This window comes from Spea bombifrons, chromosome 4 (genome assembly GCF_027358695.1).
Source record: "Spea bombifrons isolate aSpeBom1 chromosome 4, aSpeBom1.2.pri, whole genome shotgun sequence".
Taxonomy (NCBI): domain Eukaryota; kingdom Metazoa; phylum Chordata; class Amphibia; order Anura; family Pelobatidae; genus Spea; species Spea bombifrons.
The window spans coordinates 74,790,988-74,811,108 of NC_071090.1; positions in this window are offsets into that span (position 1 = coordinate 74,790,988).

Sequence of the window (20,121 nt, forward strand, 5' to 3'; positions counted from 1 at the left end):
CCACAACGTGTATAGGTGTTAGAGAGGGCAGGGGCAGAGGAGAAAGGCGATGTACAGGGAGGAGACGGCAGGCTGCTTCTAAACCCGTTGCTCCTTCTCATCTAGTTAGCAGAAATGTACAGGTACTTATTCTTTCACTTGTAACAAATAAGAGGCTGTGATACCCAGTCCCACATTTCAACAAGCTATGTAACACGGCTCGCGGATGAAACTAAGCTATCTATATATATGGGAGCAGCATACCGGGGAACATTCATGGTGACCCTAAGACTCTTCAAATATTAACCCTTCAAAATCCTATGGTGCCACCAAATGTGTTAACCAAAGAACCTTGATTTGCCTTTACTTAAAGATACGTCTAATTACGTGTATAGGATACCAGTAGCAAAAGCACCATTTGGGAGACTTCATATTTTTGATCACAAGTTTGCTAATGATTAAGATGTGTTATAGTGATATAAATTTAACAGGGATCTGTGCCTCATCCCTCCCATGCCCTCCCATTGCCCCCTTTTGACAATTAAGGGCCATAAACAGCTGCTAAGTCTGCTTACATGGCAGTGCAGTCACTCAGAACATTGTATCCAGGGCTGGACATGAGATGAAAAGGCCTGCGGCCACTAAGTGACGTACATGCAGGCGCCTGTTACGTTTTTGATTAATAGTAAGAGAAAACTGAAAAATGCAACATATAAGGATAAATAGATTTTTTTATATTTTAATTTATTATGAAATCACTTTTGGTTTGAGAAAAGGATGATGGGCAGGGAAAACAGATGTGAAACACACGCGAGGATCTATGCTAGTAGGACAAACAGGTTTTCATGGGAATTTTACTCCACCCTACAAACGCAAATACGGAAGAATTTTGCTTTGCATTTCTAAGCTTCAAGAGTTCCGACAGGGTGATCATTTAAACATCCCCAAATTTAGCATATCTAGGTGGATAAGGAGGCGTCCTGTCATCAAGATGAACAGTCCAGTCCGTAAAGTAGTATATTTGAGACTTGTGCACATGGACAGAAAATAATTTGGAAATTTTTTGGACATTTTTTGTTTAGTTTTCAGACCACAGATTTAGTTTTCTGCCCTTTATGGTTCAGATAAAATTCAGAGTGCTTTTTTTATTCAGAAATTAACTTAGTTACACTCACTCTTATTCACTCTCATTCTCTCTCTTTCTCAAACTCACAATGTCTTTCTACCTTCCTCATGTCTTCACACCTAAGCTTCTTGTTTTCTGCTTCTTCTCCTCCTTTTTTTCTTGTTCTCTGCTTTTTCATTCTTCTTTCTTCTCTGGTGATCTGCTCCTTTCTGATTGGAGGATGTTCCCATGATGCATGCCATGGCTCCGCCCTGAAGTGGAAGTGCTCAAAAGACCAGACAACCTCTCTCTCATTCCTTCAATCACAGCAGTCTAGACTAGGAAGGAGTCAGTTCCAGATTATGTGACCATGAGCATATGCTCTTTAACCCTAAAACTGGGGTAGAAACCCCGAGACCTATGGCCAAACATTGAGAGTTGTCAGGTGTGCGCTGCAGCCATCTTCATTTTGCATTTGCATCTTTATCGTTATTCTACCCAATTGTTACCGCTCCTTTATTGTTAAATATCTCCAAAGCAATTATTCATTCTAATCCCTTTATAGCCAAAGGCATTCAAAACATTTTTTTTACACCCAGCATAGGTAAGAAAACTACCTCTTTAAAACTAAACCCCACACAAAACAATACATGAAAAACATAAAACAAAAAATGCTAAAGGGAGGATCAACGCAGAACATACACTGATAATGATAACATACTGTGATTTAAATTTACCAGGTTATCCTAATGGATAAAAAATGATACGCAGGGGAGGTATATTAATCCCGTAAACTAAGCCACCTGTAACGCACCCCTAATTTCCCCAGCCTCTAACTAAAAATCCCCCAAAGGTTAAAAATAAACACTCATTCCCTGCCTCAAGATTAAAGCAACAAGAGAGGGAGGTTGAACACTGTGATTTACAATTTTTTTTTAAAAAGGGTTTTTTTTTCGCTTCAATGATGATGTTCCATGTTGTCTTGGTGGATGTAATGTAACTCTAGAATCATAATGGCATGGAACTTGGAGATTGTTCTGAAGAGGTTGAAAAATATAAAATACATAGTTTTAGAAATGTAGATATGCTAAAAGCCTTGAAGGTGCCATTTGTGATTTAATGGCGCCCTGTTAAGAATAGGAATTAATTAAGGGCTAATGGCTTTGGACCTATATAATCTGGTTGATTTTTGATTTTATTTACAGTGGACATTTTATATCATTTATCGTTTACTTGTTTATAGTGTATGTCTTGATCAAGTAATTGAAAGCATCGACTCCTGCGCCTACTAACAGCGGGGGGCTGTGTATAATTATGTTTCATTCAATATTAAGAAGACTATTAAGGCTTGCAAAGAAAATATCTTAGTGGGCCCTATTGTACCATCATCTAAACCTATAAGACTATTTATATTTTATTCTATGTACATTGCCAGTGACCCTGTGACCCTGACACTGTGCAACAGCGCTAGTGCATAATGCTTGATGCAAGGCACACCCATTGCTATAACATTTATTTTATGAATAGTGTTTCTTAATGAAGACTCCTGATTGAATGATAAACTCAGTAGAGTGTTCATTAATGTTAAAAACCTATCAAACATCAGTATTTTAGAACACGGTGAGGTTAATACATAGGCGTATGCTTCTGAGTATCTAGAATCCTTGACTTTTTATGGACAGAGGTAAGGGAGATCATGAATCTGATTGATGATTGTATCCTGGCTTGATCAACAATCTGATATTCAATATTGATCACAGGGATCTTATGTGATACAGTGTAAGAGGCTAGACATTGATGATGGGCATGCTTATACATTTGAGGCTCATGCATACAACACATTGGGCATCGAAAAAATTATTAGAAAATCATCAGAAAGCTACTTGTGAGCACAAAAACTCCATTAGGAACACGAAAACCTATATATATAGTGGGGAAACATTAAATATCTGCTTGCCATGATGTTCTTGACTGAGTAGTTACTCCCTGAAACACTGCATGTGTATTGACATGATGTACATGAAGTAAATGGACATGGGAACTCTGGGCCAAAACATTTTCTTCCATTTTCAGAATACAAGAAAATGTTTTCTTCCACCTCTGTAAAAATCCACCAACAAACGGCAGTTTATCGTAGAAGGCTATTAAGTGGGAGAACAAAACTGGTGAAGGATCAGGTTGCCTGGGAATATTCTAATATCATTAACAAATATAGCATAGGAATTTATAGATGGAGCAACACAATAGTATGTAATCAAAAAAAGCTATTTTAGGTAAGTTGAAATAACAATTAACTTACAGCATATTGAAATTATATCAAAATATGAGGAAACACCTACAGTTTATAATCACAGAATCATCACAAATAAAATGAAACTGGAAGTGTTTTAGATATGAGCTTCTTGGCAGTAAAAGAGTCAACTGTGGATGGAGATTGTTTACAATGTGTAACTGTTTACAGCAAATCTTTATCATTTCAACGGCCAGAACACAGGAATTAATAGCCTTACAGGGTGTTCTTTAACCAAGAACTAAATGCCATAGTCCCCCACTTCTGAGAGGGGCACAGACAATCGGAATTAAATCCCCCAACTATTCTATTTTTACTTTATCTGAATGACTCTGTCAGGGAAGAATAATCTTGAAATTTGGTATAATTCATTTTATAATTCTTGGTCATGTATTTAAATATTTTAAATATTCTTTTCTTCTGAGACCTACCTGAATGTTCACTAATGTAATGTAGCTGGGAACTCTCTGCGCTTGGCATGGAGCCTCTTGGTGAAGCCCACACCAACCACTGGTGTAACAGAGGCCTCCTGTCCAGGGGTCCCCCAAAGCCAGCACAACCCACCCAATGCATACTGCTGCTCCACAAAGTCATGCTCCCCCAGTTTCAGCACGCTGATGACTCTGATGTAACTTCCTGGCTCTCAGGCTTAGGCAGTGTTTGAGTACCGCAAGGGAGCACAGGGGCTCTCACCAAGAAAAAATAGAAGAAATCGAGATGGAACAAATACTTTCTGACAGCACTGTATGTTAGTGAGTGTGTTTAAGTAAGTATGTTAGTGTATGAGTTTAATTGAGTATGTTAGAGTATGTGTGTGTTTAAGGATGCAAGTGTGTGTTAGTGTGTGTAAATATGCTACTGTGTGTGTCTGTTAGTATATTACTGAGTGAAACTATGTTAGTGTGTGTGTATAAGTGTGTTAGCATGGGTGTAGGTATATTACTGTGTGTAAGCATATGTTAATGTATGTGTTGTGACAGTGTAAACCCGAGCGAGATGCTTATTTTGGCATTTCCCTGGGGGTTTACACTGTCACAGTGTGTACGTATGTTGTGTGTCTTAGTATGTGTAATATGTTACTGTAAGTGTTAGTATGTATGTTAATATGGTACTGTGTGTGTATAAATATGTTAATGTGTGTAAGAATGTTAGCATGTGTAAATATGTTACAATGTGTTAGTGTTTGTGAGTAACCTGGTATTTTTTTGTTACACCACTACCACAACTAAAGGCTTGAGCCACCCCTTCATGAAGCCAATTTCTCAGAAGAGGGAGAACTCTTGGCAGCTTAGACTGGGAAGTTCCCAGGTACGATAATCACAGATATTCCTGTTTACGCAAGGTTACATCCAAAGCCACCTTTTGGGATGTTTTATCTTAGGTCTTTTTAAACAGTATTTTGTAACTGAATCTCAAGTTAGGCACTTGTTCAATGAGTTGAGAGGTTTGGATTTGGTGTGCCCCTGAGACATTTAGTGTTCAGAGGAGTCACTGATGCTCCTGGCATAAGGTCTCATAAAAGGGTTGAATCTCCATCACCAAGTTTCACCACTTACTAGCACCACCACCCAAGGGTTCATCTAGCCAACCTCTGGACACACATGTTCTTTGGGGGGAATAAAAAATTCCATCATTTGTACTACTCTACTATGCTAAGGAATTCCATTTTATTCTAGATACAAAGGTTTACCTATGAGGCTTGGTTAGTAAAATTATACCATAACATCTATCAGAGAAGGATACTGGGGACCTGTCTTCTACTAAGAAAAATACAATAGCTGATTATGGGATGCAGCAAACTTACTCAACCAGTATTCACTGACTACAAATAAAACTCCATCAATGCTTTCAAATAAAGCTCTGAATATGTGTATTTTTAATACCTGTACTGTATTTTTAAGGTGTGTTCAGGCAGAGGGAACCTATTATAGTTTTTCTGCAACACTTTATATTTACATACGTGTATAAACGAGATGCTTCCTATGGCCTTTATTTTGTCTAAGGCCCATAGACTGTAGAATGCAGTTTACTTAAAATACCTATGGTTCCTAAACAGGAAAAGTTTGGGAAGGCATTTTCAAGAAAAAATCAAAAGACTAACTTCATACCCCTTCATAGCTCATACCGGCATTTCTCGGTATCCATGTGTGACCTTTGCTGCTTAAGAAAAAACAAACATTCAGTGGGACATCTCTTTTTTGATTGTCCTACACTATCCATATGATGTTTAAAAGACTATGTGGACATTTGGGTCTGTCACCTTCCATTTTGCAGACGTGATTAACCTAAAGGACAAAGCTTGGGTTGGCAGAAAGCTATCCCTGCAGACTCACTCAGAATACACCTTAGAGCTGCCTGAGTGCTTTTCCCAAGGTCACCTTTTCCCCCTCTATCTTTAAAGATATTAATCCTCTTTTCAGCATGCATCTCCATCGCACATATTCACTGACATGTGTCATCAAGGTGTAAGAGAGGATGGCACATTTAGAGATCTTGCCTAAAGGCAGCGAAAGTGTTACAATTGGTTTCTCGCAATAACTAATAAATAACCATCATGATGTTGAAATGCAGCAGGAAGCGAGTTTGATTAGGTCAGCTGATTCTGTTTATCTGCTTAACAGCTTCAGAAATGATGTAGAAATTAAAACAAGAGTAACAGTACAACTGGGATTGGATACATAGCCGTGAATGGCAACTAATAAAGCAGACGCATTCGATGCACGAAAACACAAGAAACATGTTTTAGTAAGATGGCTACAAGTGGCAAAAAGTAATAAAAACATATAAATTGAAAGGTTACATTCTAAGGATGTTAATCATAAACAGATTTCAGTAATGTAAATAGTAGTTCCTGCACTTACATATAATATATGATTATGAATGACCAAGTCAACAATTACTAGTACCTTTAAAAGATGAGAATTTTTTTGCATTGCATTGTAGATTCAGTGGTGCTGTTAATAGAAATCTACCAATAACATTAAAGTTGAAAATATACGATTCGACTATAAAATTAACGCATGTTCACATATACTGATACAGCAATACATCATATATAGGTGTCATTACGACAACAATGAGAGCACAGGGGCCATAGCATCAATACATCAGTGATAACTGCACAGATCATATAGTGGTCTATAAGACATCAGTTCTAGATATAGTGCTGGCCCACTATGTGGCAGTGTCCACCCCTAGATCAATGGGACTTGTCATTACTATACCAATATTGGCCACAAATGAAGTGTGTGTATACTTTTGCGAACACGCCACAAGGACACTGAGGAGAGGAGCACCTGCCAACTGTGGAGGGTCATTTAGATTGGGCCTGAGTAGTTGTATCATGATCCCTATAGGAGGTAAATGTGACGACTTGCTAAACATACTCCAGTAAAGTAATTTTATCTCTTAGTTTTATTTCAGCAGCATTAGCATTAAGAAATAAATTACAGATATGTAATATCTATCAGAGTGCCAAAATAATTTGCTAAGAAGTGAACTAAGTATGTTATGTCAATCACAATACATAGAGAGAATACCCAAACAAATTAAGAAAGGATTCAAAGATTCTGTAGAGCTGTAGATGTGTGTAAGACGAGATGACACCACCACGGTTTGTTCTAAACCGACTAATTATTAAAGAGTTGGTAACATACTGCATCTGTTTAATGCCCCATAACTACAACCATTACGTATTCCACACTGGTAGCCTGTATTTGTTTCAAGTAATGGACAATCAATATCTTTACAGCTAACCATGTAGCTTACTAATTGATGATAATTAGTGGATAAAATGCCACCTCTGTGTCATGCAGGGTGGGACATTATGGTAAAACTAAAAAAAAAAGGTCATGAATATGGATACTTCCCTTGTGAACTCACAATTTTAGTGAAACATACTCTGTGAAATATTCTTAAGTACATTCTTAAGTGGAATAACCCCTCTGGCTCCTAAGAAAAGAGGGACTTTAGCGGCTAATTTTTACCAAAGATATATATTTTTCATTTTAGTGCTAACCCGTGGGGCTACAAAGATTTTTAAGATTGTTATTTAAACAGAAAATGAATGAAGGGGAGGGTTTTCCATGGTTTCAGTGTAGCATTTTCTGTGTGGTCAGACGTATGTATGTTCTATGAGGTTTAGTCAGGCAATTGAACTGCTTATTTTTTTTTGTTGAGGCCAAATAAGGTTCAGTCAATTCACTGAATCTCCCCTTTGATTTCCTGCTTAGCAGAACTACTCAAGCTCACGTTTAATCTGTGTCCTCATATTGTGGAGTAGTGCTTTCATCGTGGTAAATCTCTTTTTGAAACAGTCATCCTCCTTGTTGAACAGGTAAGTATTTGTCCTAAAAGATCTGATATTTTCAGGCTTCACGATCAGGTAAGGAATTTGACTTAACTTTGTTTGTTAAGAAACCATGAACTATTCCATGAAGTTGTTTCTTGGGTTTCTTGGGTTTCTTGGAAGACACTATCCAGACTGAAATAGACTGGACTTTGCTATGTGTTGTCCTTTTTTGTCTCTATATAACTGGAGCTGTGGATCTAAGTGTCCAACTCATCAGTTTCAAAGAGTCTTTGAGATCTGCAGGGAGAGCGACTTTATTTTGGTTGGTACTTCAGTACTAGTGTCACATTCTGTCACATTTCCCTTATATCTCTAAAACAGAAATTATTTGAAAGACTTTTTTCAAGAACGAGAAAATGTAAGGAGAAAATGCAACCTATTACGTTACATTAAAAACTCACTGTATGTGTATTCCATAGAAGCAACAATCTCAAAGGTTCACTTTAAACAAGAAACTGATGGGAAATTGTGCACATATTATGATATAAGCCATATTATTGTAACCATAGAGGGTATTAATTTCTAGTGAAGAAGCTGAGTTCTTATCTCCTAGAGTTCTGTGAACTGAGCTTCAAAGACACACCACACCCAGCCACACACGCAATGAGCTTACCTCTCTCATGTGCATACCACATAGCCACACAATCCAGACTCGTCGCACACACAAACGCAAACAGCTTACGGTTTCTAAAATGCCTCGCTCCAGGTCCCTCTCACAATGTGTGTGGAGTCACATTACGTGTGCGGTCACATTACGTAGCCCCAGGGAACCCCCATCTCCCAGAGCAGTCATCTGCCCAGCTAGTCTCATTTTGCTGGACTGCTCCCTGGGCCACATCAAAAAGGTGACAGCCTCCAGAGCAGGCCCAGGGCATGAGCCCTACCAGCAAATACAATGGTATCTCGGTAGGCCAGTTCAGCCCTGCACCACTGTAATCATTGATAAACCCCTCTGGCAAAAAAAGGATTTCCATTAAGCATTAACCTGCTTTTTCACATCCTCGGGGGAGGAGAATGACTATATAAACCTTTACCAATTTTCTTCTGACAGGTACATTGTTACTGTAGTGTGATAACAAAAGGAGAGTTGAGGACATTATCTCCTAAAACCAAGTGGATCTTCATAATGCAACCTTGAACTTTGTATAAATGGTTCTGTGTGTATGTATATAGTTCAAGAATTATTTAGAGAGCAGAATCCAATCACCCAATGACAGATCAATACTCAGAAAAGGTCCATTGGCATGTTATGTGTAACAATTCTCCTTGCCTTCTGGCAGTCACCTACATCCAGTTAACCATCACTCTGACATGCGGTGAAAGTTGTTCTCCAGTACTAACAGGGACACACTGAGGACACGGAGGCAGCCCTGGCACTTTAGTACCTTTTATGCCCACGTAGAATGCTGCCATATCCAGCAGGTCCTCTAATATTAGAGTACTAATATCCCCCATTTACAGGGCATTAGGGGAAGAGTCTGTGCTTACATGAAAGTAGACAGGAGGGAATACATTTGTTTCCCCAGTGCCATTTTAGCACTGGTTTATTATATTTTCATTGTTGGGAAACAGACTGGGTTGTTTTGCCAAGGTGGGGTTGGAGGGATGGCTTGTTGGTTAGTTGTAAAGAGCAGCTTGGTCCATGGTTTCCAGCTACTTGCTGATTAGTTGACTGTTCATCTCTCCTCTTGTGTTACAGGCATGTGCCAGGTTCAGATACCCACGCAGCATCTCCTGATTACTAAAATGCATAGTAAATGACAAAGGATGTCCCATGCTTCTGTGTACCTTTAGTGAAGCGCATTACCTGATGTCCCATTAACCTCCATCAATGCTTTACACACAACTGTTACATTCCACAAGTGTGCTGAGAGATGCAGGCTATTCAGCAAAGCCTTTCTGTGCTACTCGCGTTCTAATTATAGTACCTATTTTTCTGTATTACAAACCTCTTCAAGTTGTGGTCATTACTGACCTATTCAAAAAGGTATACCTCCCCATCTTCTATTGACACTGACAATAAGGTGGAAATATCTAATTAGGATACACTCCACTTAAATATAGGCACTCACGGCCAGCACAATTTGGTAAACATGGCCAAAAATAAAATAGGTGACATCTTTGCGCTGCATCAAACAAGCACAATATTTCTAATTACTCAGACCCGGCACAGAGTACATTAGTCTTCAGCCCAAGTGCAGGAGCAGTATAATTTAGTGAAAGTAGCAGCTCATTATTCCAGGATAAGAAAGGCAGAGCCGACCTTTCTGAGCGAGAACAGAATCCCCCATGGGGGATCTGTGGGATCAGGTAGAGCCATGTGTACGGAAGACCTCCCACAGAGAATGATCGATGAGGGGATGTCCGGCCATTTCATCTTGTGTAATTCACAATTTCCATTTAGAGCATCTCTGCACGGCAGTGGACCTAGTATATTCGTGACAAAATATTGGTGTTTTATACGCTAATCTGTATATGGTATTAAAATTGATTTTTAGAACACCATGTATGAAATGGATCAAAATCAAGTTTCATGTAATGTGTCATGATGATTGTGTGTTACAATGCATTAATCTCGCACATTATTTTCCACAGAAAAGGTCAATTACGGGAGTGATGTATTTTTTTCATAATTATCCTGGGAAACAGTACAATGGTTATTATTATGAACTGTGTGAACATGAATACATATACATAATATACATTACAGCACTGAAGGCAGTGGATGGCTGGGCCAATTCAGCATGGGGGGGCAAGTCCAGCTGAGTGGCCTAGTAATGTAGTCTCTCAAACAATGTTAGGCAAACAACATGCTTAATGGGCACTATTCTACACGCATTCACTTTAAAGGACTATACAGAAACCACCTGCATGAATCACAGATAGGATCCAGTCAGGGTATAAATGCTGCCTTTAATCCTTAGACAAACATTAACATTAGACAAACTGCTGTGTGGAATTTAAGGAAATACTTAAGGCAGTGTCTCAAATCAGATTTTAAATCAGAGTAGCCCATGCAGTAACTGCCCTCTTGCCAATGCTTGACTGATTGACGGATTAAGGGAAGAATCTGCATAAAATACAATTCCCAAATTGTATACTAAATTTACTGCCCCAATGTAAAGCATACATTATTCATAGATTCCTCCTTTATTACTTGAACATTGATACATAGAAGTTTACCTTTCAATGATGTAAAAACTCAAACCTCTGGCCGTTACTGTACATTGAATGCATGTTTAGATTCCCTCACTGTATCAATCTTTACAACTTGTGTGCTTTTGTGTATAGTTCAGCACCAGAGTCTCTGGATCGATCTCTGGAGACGCTGGCTGCTCATGGGTTGGTTGTCTTCTGGGCTTTTGAAATGTCCAAAGAGGGGCATTATTTTATTTAAGTGCTGTGGTTAGAAGTGTAGCTAGAGGACGGTACTTTACAAAGAGATTTTACTTACACATTTTCATATTTAATGTATTAACCAATTACACACAATCTTGACTTTTAAGGCTGGAGAACATTGTGATGCGCTCATACCAGGCAAAAACTCTAAACTACTAAACTAAACAGATAGGGACAGACGAATTTGAGTCTAAAACAGATACAGGTATATGGCTGGCCAGCCTGACCCTGGGTGGAAGAATTGGGAAGCGAACCCAGAATTCAACTACTACCCTGTGAAAAATTAAGAGTAACTCTTATAAGGCAAGTATCACACTGTTGAAGTCATAGTGGAGTTAGATGGAGGTATCTAATAAGAACGGTGAATTTAGGTCAGTCTTAGAAATGCCTAGGAGATGATTCCCCTGGGTGCTTAAAAGGGGGCGTTGAAGTAGTTAGTGTAAAAGGTGAGGAGTTACATAATTAGAAGGAGGAAAAAGGTGTAGTCTTATATGGGGATCTCCTGCTCTGGATCACAGTTACCCCCCAGGTGGCACCTGATGATTATCAGATAATGAAGGTCTACAGCCTCACAGACTATTATAATATGTGATATATAAAATTGTGAATAGGTTTATGATACATTTTCATATATTATGCTAATTACAAACATTTATATACATATCTCCTCCAAAGCCAAATATATGTTGTATATTTCTAATAAGTATATGTTTCATTGAAATAACCATTTTGAACCTCGGTTGGTAAAGTCGGTCACCAATACTTTGGTTATAGAGAATATATCTGAACATCCCATATGTACACTGAGATAATGAGTTCATGGGTGAGTGTCTGTCTGGTGAGTCTGTCTGAATCACTGCTGTGGCATGGATCCAGGAATGGATAGGAATGAAGACTGGGTGTAGCAGCGCAAAGAGGAGGCGGTAGAGATCTTATGTAAGGAACTCTTTAGAATAGCTGGCAACTAAACACAAGAATACACAGGCAGCTTGGCAACCTGCACACGATATCTGCGTGGACATATTCTTCATATCACTGCACAGGACAGGAAAGGAAGTGGCATTGTTCTAGACAATCAGTCAATGCTGGTGTAAGGAACCATTAAGCAAATATAGGGTCTGTGTTTTATTAATTAAACATTAAATCTCGCACAAGACACACAGCACAGTCTGGCACTAAAATGATATGTGTTATATCATTGCTTCATGCAGCTGACTTAGAAACTATACAATTAACCAGTCTATATATACTACTACTACTAATAATAATAATATTAATAATACAAATCTTTTTACAATACAGTGACAATTCATAAAATAAAATTATGTTTAATAGAAGAATAAGAAAAACTTATTCCTGGTTATACCTCTCATTACTGGGACTTCAACAATGTCCCAGTTTAGGAAGGACACCCCCTTGGTAAGGCCTAAATCTCTCCTTCCCGCTTTTCTCCCCTGATGTCTTTCTCTTATAATGTTTGGTGGTTATGAGTGCTAACACAGTTTCTTTTAAGCCTAAGTGTGCAAAAAATCTATACAAATGTTATTTTTGGTAAATTAAAATGTGAAAAAAATGCATACTAAAAAAATCAGTAGGTCGCAAAGTCACATAAGTAAAGCCCTGCCCTGTAGTCACAGATCTAGCCAAATCCACGAAAAGTGTTCTTCGTTGGCTACTTAAAGTGTTGAAAAGTAAGCCAAGACAAGAAGGACGTACAGAAAGTAAGTTTTACAATATTCACATAAAATGAACACGTGATGTTTTGAAAGAAAGGGATCATGCCCTAGAAAACCGAGGATAATGAAGAAATTAAATATGGGTTATTATTAGCTTTGTAAGAATGCAACTTATTAATGAGTACTTTCAGAACAGAAAACAAAGTGGCTGGAAGACGCCCTGTTTAGGGAAGGGTGCAAAGTTTCATACATACATACACATTATTATACCAGCCATATCACTTCTTGGAAATATATGGAGATGCAATAATTGAATGTATTTCAGGATACATTTCAGGATAAATTTCAGGATGCTCATGTGGAATGCCAGCTGTGCACCAGGCTTTAAAAAACATAAGACTAAGACCATTAAAATGGACTTTTCCCTCACAAAAGATTAGTATGAGTAAATATACATTGTCCCATCAAATGCTTAGCAAATGTATAAATGACAACTTATAGTTATTGGAAAGCTACTGATGCCCACAAAACCACCAAAAAAGAAAGGTGGTCTTATGAGGATATCTAATTCAAGAAATCACATGACAAGTTGGAAAGATGATTCTTCTCTTTGGCATGCAAGTTACGGAGATTTCTAATCCATTCATATTAGTTATTAGAACTTGCCACATCACAAAACCACGTGAGGCTGGAAAATGGAGCACCTCAGTTAAAGCAGCAAAAACAGGAGCACTGTGCTGTCACTCTGATTCTGGGGACTAGGCCAGAATCGTTTGGATTAAAACCCATATTTAACATATGGTAGCAACCAGTGAAATGAGGGATACTTTAAAAATGGTAATCCACACTAGGTAGCAACCAATATAGAAACAATGGCACTAAATCACAGCAACATATATATCTGGAATATGCAAAAGGGATCTGATATATACACTACCTGGCTCATGGGATTTATGTATTTTGCATGTGTTTTGCACAGAGGCTGCAGGTGATCTCAGTCATGTATGTGGTAAACAGACACACACATCCAGTCCCATTCCACGTGGAGTATGATACAATGATTAATGAAGATAAACTATGAAACATATACATAAATGTACACGTTTATTTTTAATACAAATAATGTTAAATTAGAGTGACCACATCAAATTCCTATCATGAAAACAGTACATCAACATTTAAGAGTGAACATTAAGGGATGGTGCACTTTGAAAGACAGATTGTCTATCTTCACCTCTAACGAACCATAAACATGCTGTGATGGAGGGGCCAAGATTAAACAATCTTATTGCGATTATTACGAGTTTGTCCACATGCCTTCAGCAGACAGAACACTTTATATTACATTTAAATAAATATATACCTATATATGCATGAATATATCTGCAAACAATGTAGAGATACAACTTCTATCTCTATAAATATCACAAATCTATTTTTTTGCAAGTGTACTTTAACTCTCCATAGATCCTTTGGTCTATAGAGATGATGTTCCCCAGCCACAACTGCCAAATAATTTTTTCCCTTACCTAAAAGATTTAGTTTGGGCCCCAGGCATAACCACCTGGCAACAGGAAACTACTGGAAAGGAAACAGTGAAGCTATTAAAATGATATATTCACAAACATACCGTCTGTATCCCAAACCCAGTTTGAATTGAGTGTATTGTTCCAGAGGTGGAATCGGGGCGGTTAGAAAACCTAAAGTTGGAGGGTTCATAAAGATGTAATATAGTTATAGGTAATTGTTGCCATTTGAAAGGTATATTTCAGTGTGTTGTTATCCCGGTAGAACGGAATACCCCAAATAAAGAAACTGTAACTGGCCATAATTTGACAGATTTGACAGATTTCAAGCGACCTATGTCCACAATCAGTGCTGTCTCCATTAAACAAACTGATCTAGACTGGCCTCAGGTATCCAAAAATGTTTTTTTCTGTAAAGTGAGCAGAATAAATTAGGCAACCTCATTCATTATAATTTATGTTATCTAAATGAAAAAGACAAAGCAACAATGACCACAATATGTACCTGGTATTGGTATCTCATAGGGCACATCTATGTTGCACAATTTGGCATGATCAGTTATGATAATACCCTTTAGCTAATATGACATGGTATCCCACCAAGTATCCATGAATGAGCTCACCACAGGGCACACCATGGGGGCCATTGCTCATTTTCCTGCAGGATAACTGTAAGCCCACAGGTACATTTACATTAAAGTAGTTTACAGACAAGAACACAAAAATAGTTATTTTATAATAATTCAACTACTTGGTTGCAATTGTAACACAAGATGGAGGAATTTTATTAGACATTTTTCTCAAAGTACTAAAAAAATCTCACATTCCAAAATACACAGTACCTTATTATGCATGCATACTCAAGGAGAATCTTGTGTTTAATTTTACTATATTCCATTAGCACTGATATAACATTATATGAAAGCTCCATGGAAAAAAAATATTTTTCTAATTGAGCATAAAATGCAGTTCTGTATATACTTCTGTATATCTGAAGGTTAGCAAATTTAGGGCTGGCAGGGGGAAATATGCAATGGTGTGGGGGCATTAATTCACAAGGGGGCTGGCTGGGGGCATCACATAAATCAATACTAAAGGGAGGGCTGTATGTGGGATAAATATACAATGTGGGGCTAATTTGTGGGGCAAAGCTGATAATTTTGTATGGCCCACAAATGATGTTATACATATCCAAATGGCCCTTGGCAGAAAACAGGTTCCCCATCCCTGGGCTAAGGTAACACAACTAGATTACATGACTAATATGCTGCTGTCATATAAAACATTATATTATACAAAAACTAGAAAAAATGTAAACAAACCCTTTTAATGACAAATCTGTTTCAGCTCCATGTTGAGCAGTTACTGTACACTTTTGGTCATGCAAGATTGATCCTTCCCTAAATATTTGCACATCAAATGCAGGAAAATATGCCTAGGTACACAGTGGGTGAAGGGAATAGTGGGCAAATATTTTGCCCCTTTCCGTTATAAACAGTACCCTGAATCTAGGTACCCCAATCTGATTTCCTGAAAAATGACCATGATATTATGATGTGATAAGAAAAAGGAATAGAGAAGTTACAGGAGGTGTGAAAACATGTTAAGCAATGCTCCTCTGTGCGCTATGTTTTATAGTTTAATTAATCTGTTACATAATGTTCTCTTCAAACCGGTCTAACCAGATGCAATTAATATGTTTATTGTTACTTTACCAAGTTCACCTACCTACTCCTTTGTTATTTTATTTAGAAAGCTCAAAATTAAAGGCTTTCAACCCTTCTCTTGATTTCTAAATAGAATGACATTGGCTGTACTGGTTAATATAAAAGTAGGGGTTTGGTACTTTGTGCCACCTAATTTAGCTTGTGTAAAAGACACTTTAGTGCATTTCACATAGTTCCTTCTCGGTAAGATAAAATGTGTCTTCTTAGCCCACTCTAGCCTGCTCCTTTCTGAGGAAGCCCTGACACCTTATCTATTCCCTGCTATTCCTATGTTTAGGTTAACATTATTTATATATTATTTATATAGGTGGATTCTTGCTTGAAGATATAGGGTTAGAAAACAACCCATAGTTTACCTTGCCTCTAGAGGGCAAAAAAGACAGGTCACATTTGTGATTTCGACTAGCTCCTTCTTTCTGAGGTACTAGTCTACATATGGAAAAGAAGGTGTACTATGGTAATAGTAGATGTCATAGAGCACCACTGAGTAGCCGTATGGTATGATTAAATAATGAGAATGGAGATAATTAACTTTGCAGCTAAAGATGAAAATCTGTGTTTAAATGGGCTGCCATGGATAAGTAAATTACTTCATTTTAACATTCTCTCTCTGGTGTAGGGTCAACTTTAACATTGGATGAAATGGGTGGCTGCTTTGGGCCAAGTCTTATCTTAAGACCCATAGTCTGTAGCCCTGAGACATGGCATCATAGATGACCAGAGTGGTCATCTGAGGAACCTGGCAAATGCTCCAGTGGCAGATCAGATCCTGCAGGGTGAGGCCACTGGCTGGATACGTATGGCCACATATTGTATGAGTATTGAGTATAACGTGCGGTTGCACATATCCACCTGGCGGGCACACGTAGGCCATTTGGTGGCTGCTGGCCTTAAAGTGTCAGGCCCGCTTAGTCATCCTCAATCTGGCCCTGGCCCAGCACCTGGCAGGAGGCGGCACACATTGTAAAAGTGTTTTTGGAAAGGTTTGTGCTGGCAGCTGTATAGACTTAAACCTCACCATTAAGTATGGAAGGGACTCATGGGGAAAGCTTTACCTAGGCCTCATTAGATATTAAGACAACCCTGCTCTTGTATTTCCATTTGTGAAATAACATAAAACTGAGTAAATACATTATAGTCATGTAGCATGATGAGATACTCTATATCTGTAACACCTCTGGCCTTCTAGTAGTCTAGTGGGGGCCCTAAGATAAATTAAGACCTCCAGTATGCAGCTGCTTAATTTGCTTACACGTTAGTGCAAATCATGCTTGTTGTTTATCATGGCTACACAGAATTGATATGATCAATACAGATATCACATGTACAGCAGAGAAAAAACTTATAGGTGTAAGCATTCAGGGGTGGTGGCTGGCACACAAGTGGCTTTTATTTAATTGTCTGCCAAAGAGGAAACTTTGGAAATTGGCTGACATGAATAAATATTTAGTAACACAAATTACTTATGTTTCAGGGGTTCTCAATTTAATTACAAAAACTGTTGCATTCCTTGTCCCTTGGGTCTTTGTTTGCTTCTCCATAAATCAGGGCTATTGGAGCACTTGTGCAAATAGGCAGAGACTCCTGGCACATCCTCTCCCCCCATTGGAGGAAAGGGGAGAGGCTTTTTCCCATGACTCCGCCCTTTTATGGAAGTACTCTGAGGGGCCAGAATAATGGAAGCAGCTTTCCAGAGAAAGAGAGGTGCAGAAATGCTTCTCTTTCTCCCCAAATCTATCTGCAATGTTCTGGCTCCTTGGAGTACTTCTACTGAAGGTTGGAACCACAAAGTGCACCACAGGGACATCCTCTCTCCTGTTCCTCCAATCAAAGACAAGGGAGTCCATGGAGACTCCGCTTTTTGTGTTAAAGTAGTGGATAATAGAACTGATACCAGGGAGAAGTGGACTAAAAAAGAAGACAGAAGAACAAGAAAAAAAAACAAGAGAACTGTCATTATCTGCACTAGAATTGAGTTAGAGGCTGTCTCTTGATACATGGATGGTAGCATTTGTTTGAAAGTTCCAGTCCTTTACAAAGATTTTATCTTTGATTGGTGCACAACTAGGTATTCCATGAAGTATATTTCTCACTGCCATATGGATTCATTTTCATATTGTAACTATTGCACCCATAATGCGCAATAATATAACCACAACCATCCATACAGAGAGCAGTTCTTCTGCAAGTGGTATTGTTCACATTGACATCTATGAAGAAGAGTCTTAAGCCAGTGACATGTGTTTTACTAAATCACTGTCATTTTAAACATTAAGAAGTATTGGCCAAGAACATGGTGAACTAAAAATGATTATGGTTTACGTAGATGTGTATATATGGTTTGTTTTTAACTGCCTCCAGTAGCACATATTAAGCAGAAAGATCGGGCAATTGCTCTATCCTTCCCTTTATTGGGAGGCATGTGGATGGTTGCTTAAAGCATTTGAAGGTGGAATGGCTCCCTTTTCGAAACTGAGTTGAATGTAGCCATGAGATGCTATAACAAGGTCTTGTAATACCACAGAGTGAGGCCTTTTGTGGTTGCAAACATTTGAGGGCAAAAGAGACCTCCAGCTTAATGTACCTCTTGGTAAGTGTGTATTTCTCACAACTGCCTAAAATCACTGGACCTAGGGAACCTTTGATGTATGAAAAAGATCTATAGTACAGTGCCACTCATCATGGGTCAGCTATGCATTATAGTGCACATGATGGCTGAATCCTTTTATTATACTCAATCATACATCTTTTGTTTTATCATTGTAACATTAAACCTTTTGCTACAGCCTGTATATTGCTATATCAGGATATCATTGTCGGGTTGGCTCTGTTCCATGTGATCTGCATTGCAAAATGACCAAACATTTTTTCATTTGTGTTGCTCATGTTCATTATATAGGCACATGTCAAATGCAAATCATAGTCATTTTTTTCTATTTTTATTTCAGCCCACACTATGTTACTTGGTATAGATGAATAACAAAATCTGCAATTAAGACCAAAGCTGGATACTTTTCAGCAGCTTCCTCCAGGTGTAAATAAACTGTAAGTTTAAACAAGATTAAGAAACTGGTTTAATTAAGACTCTCCATTCAAACCAAACAAAGCCTATGAATAATGTTTGTCCTTATATCCACTTGCCATGCCCTCACCTTTATATGCTGGATATCTCCATACAGTAATTTCTGCCTTACATTGCTATGACTACATGTGAGAGATCAACACATAACACAGGACATTATTCCTACAAAACCCACAATGCAATCTGTCATGCAAAATGTGGTTGCTACGGCTATACTAGAATAGCTTAGTATAGCATTAAGACACACACTTACACAGTCACTCCAACACACACTGATACACATTCATACACACATACATACTTACTCTGATATATCCATGCTCACACTAAACACTCACTCTATCACTTCACATCTCACTCACCTCACACCATTACCTTGACCGCTCACGCGTTGTGTGAGTGTCGTGCTATTACCATGGGTCACGTAACAACCTCACTGAACTTCCCCCTCTGTGTGTGCGACATAGGCATTGTTTGCCACATTTAGGCAATATAAAACACACTTAATGTGCAGAACAAGGGAGATCCTGATTCATACATTACCCGAACCAATCTAAAAAAAAATATTTTTTTAGCATAAAAGAAACAGTAACAGCACTAAACAACGAATCATTGTAGAGACCAGAATGAATACATAGGAGTATATGTCACATTTGTGGTTCTTTCTCCATCATCTGAGTGAGGCAGCCTTCTCAACCAGACACTTTGAGACTATACTAACATACTCCCTGCCTGTTATTTCGGCTCACATGGAGTGGGGCTAATAGACAGCAGAAATAATCAGATTCCTCCAGAGTATATTCTGAAGCTTAGCTTCGTTTCTCCATCCCCCTCCCTGAGGCCCAGGAAAAATAGCAGTGGAGGTCCCAACAGTATTGCTTCATAAATGTCTTAACTGGGCAGCCTTGGGATCCCTCGTGGAGCTTTTTCCAACTGCCAAATTACTTTTCCTTTCTCTCTGCGGCTTTAAAAAGGCTTATTAAAAA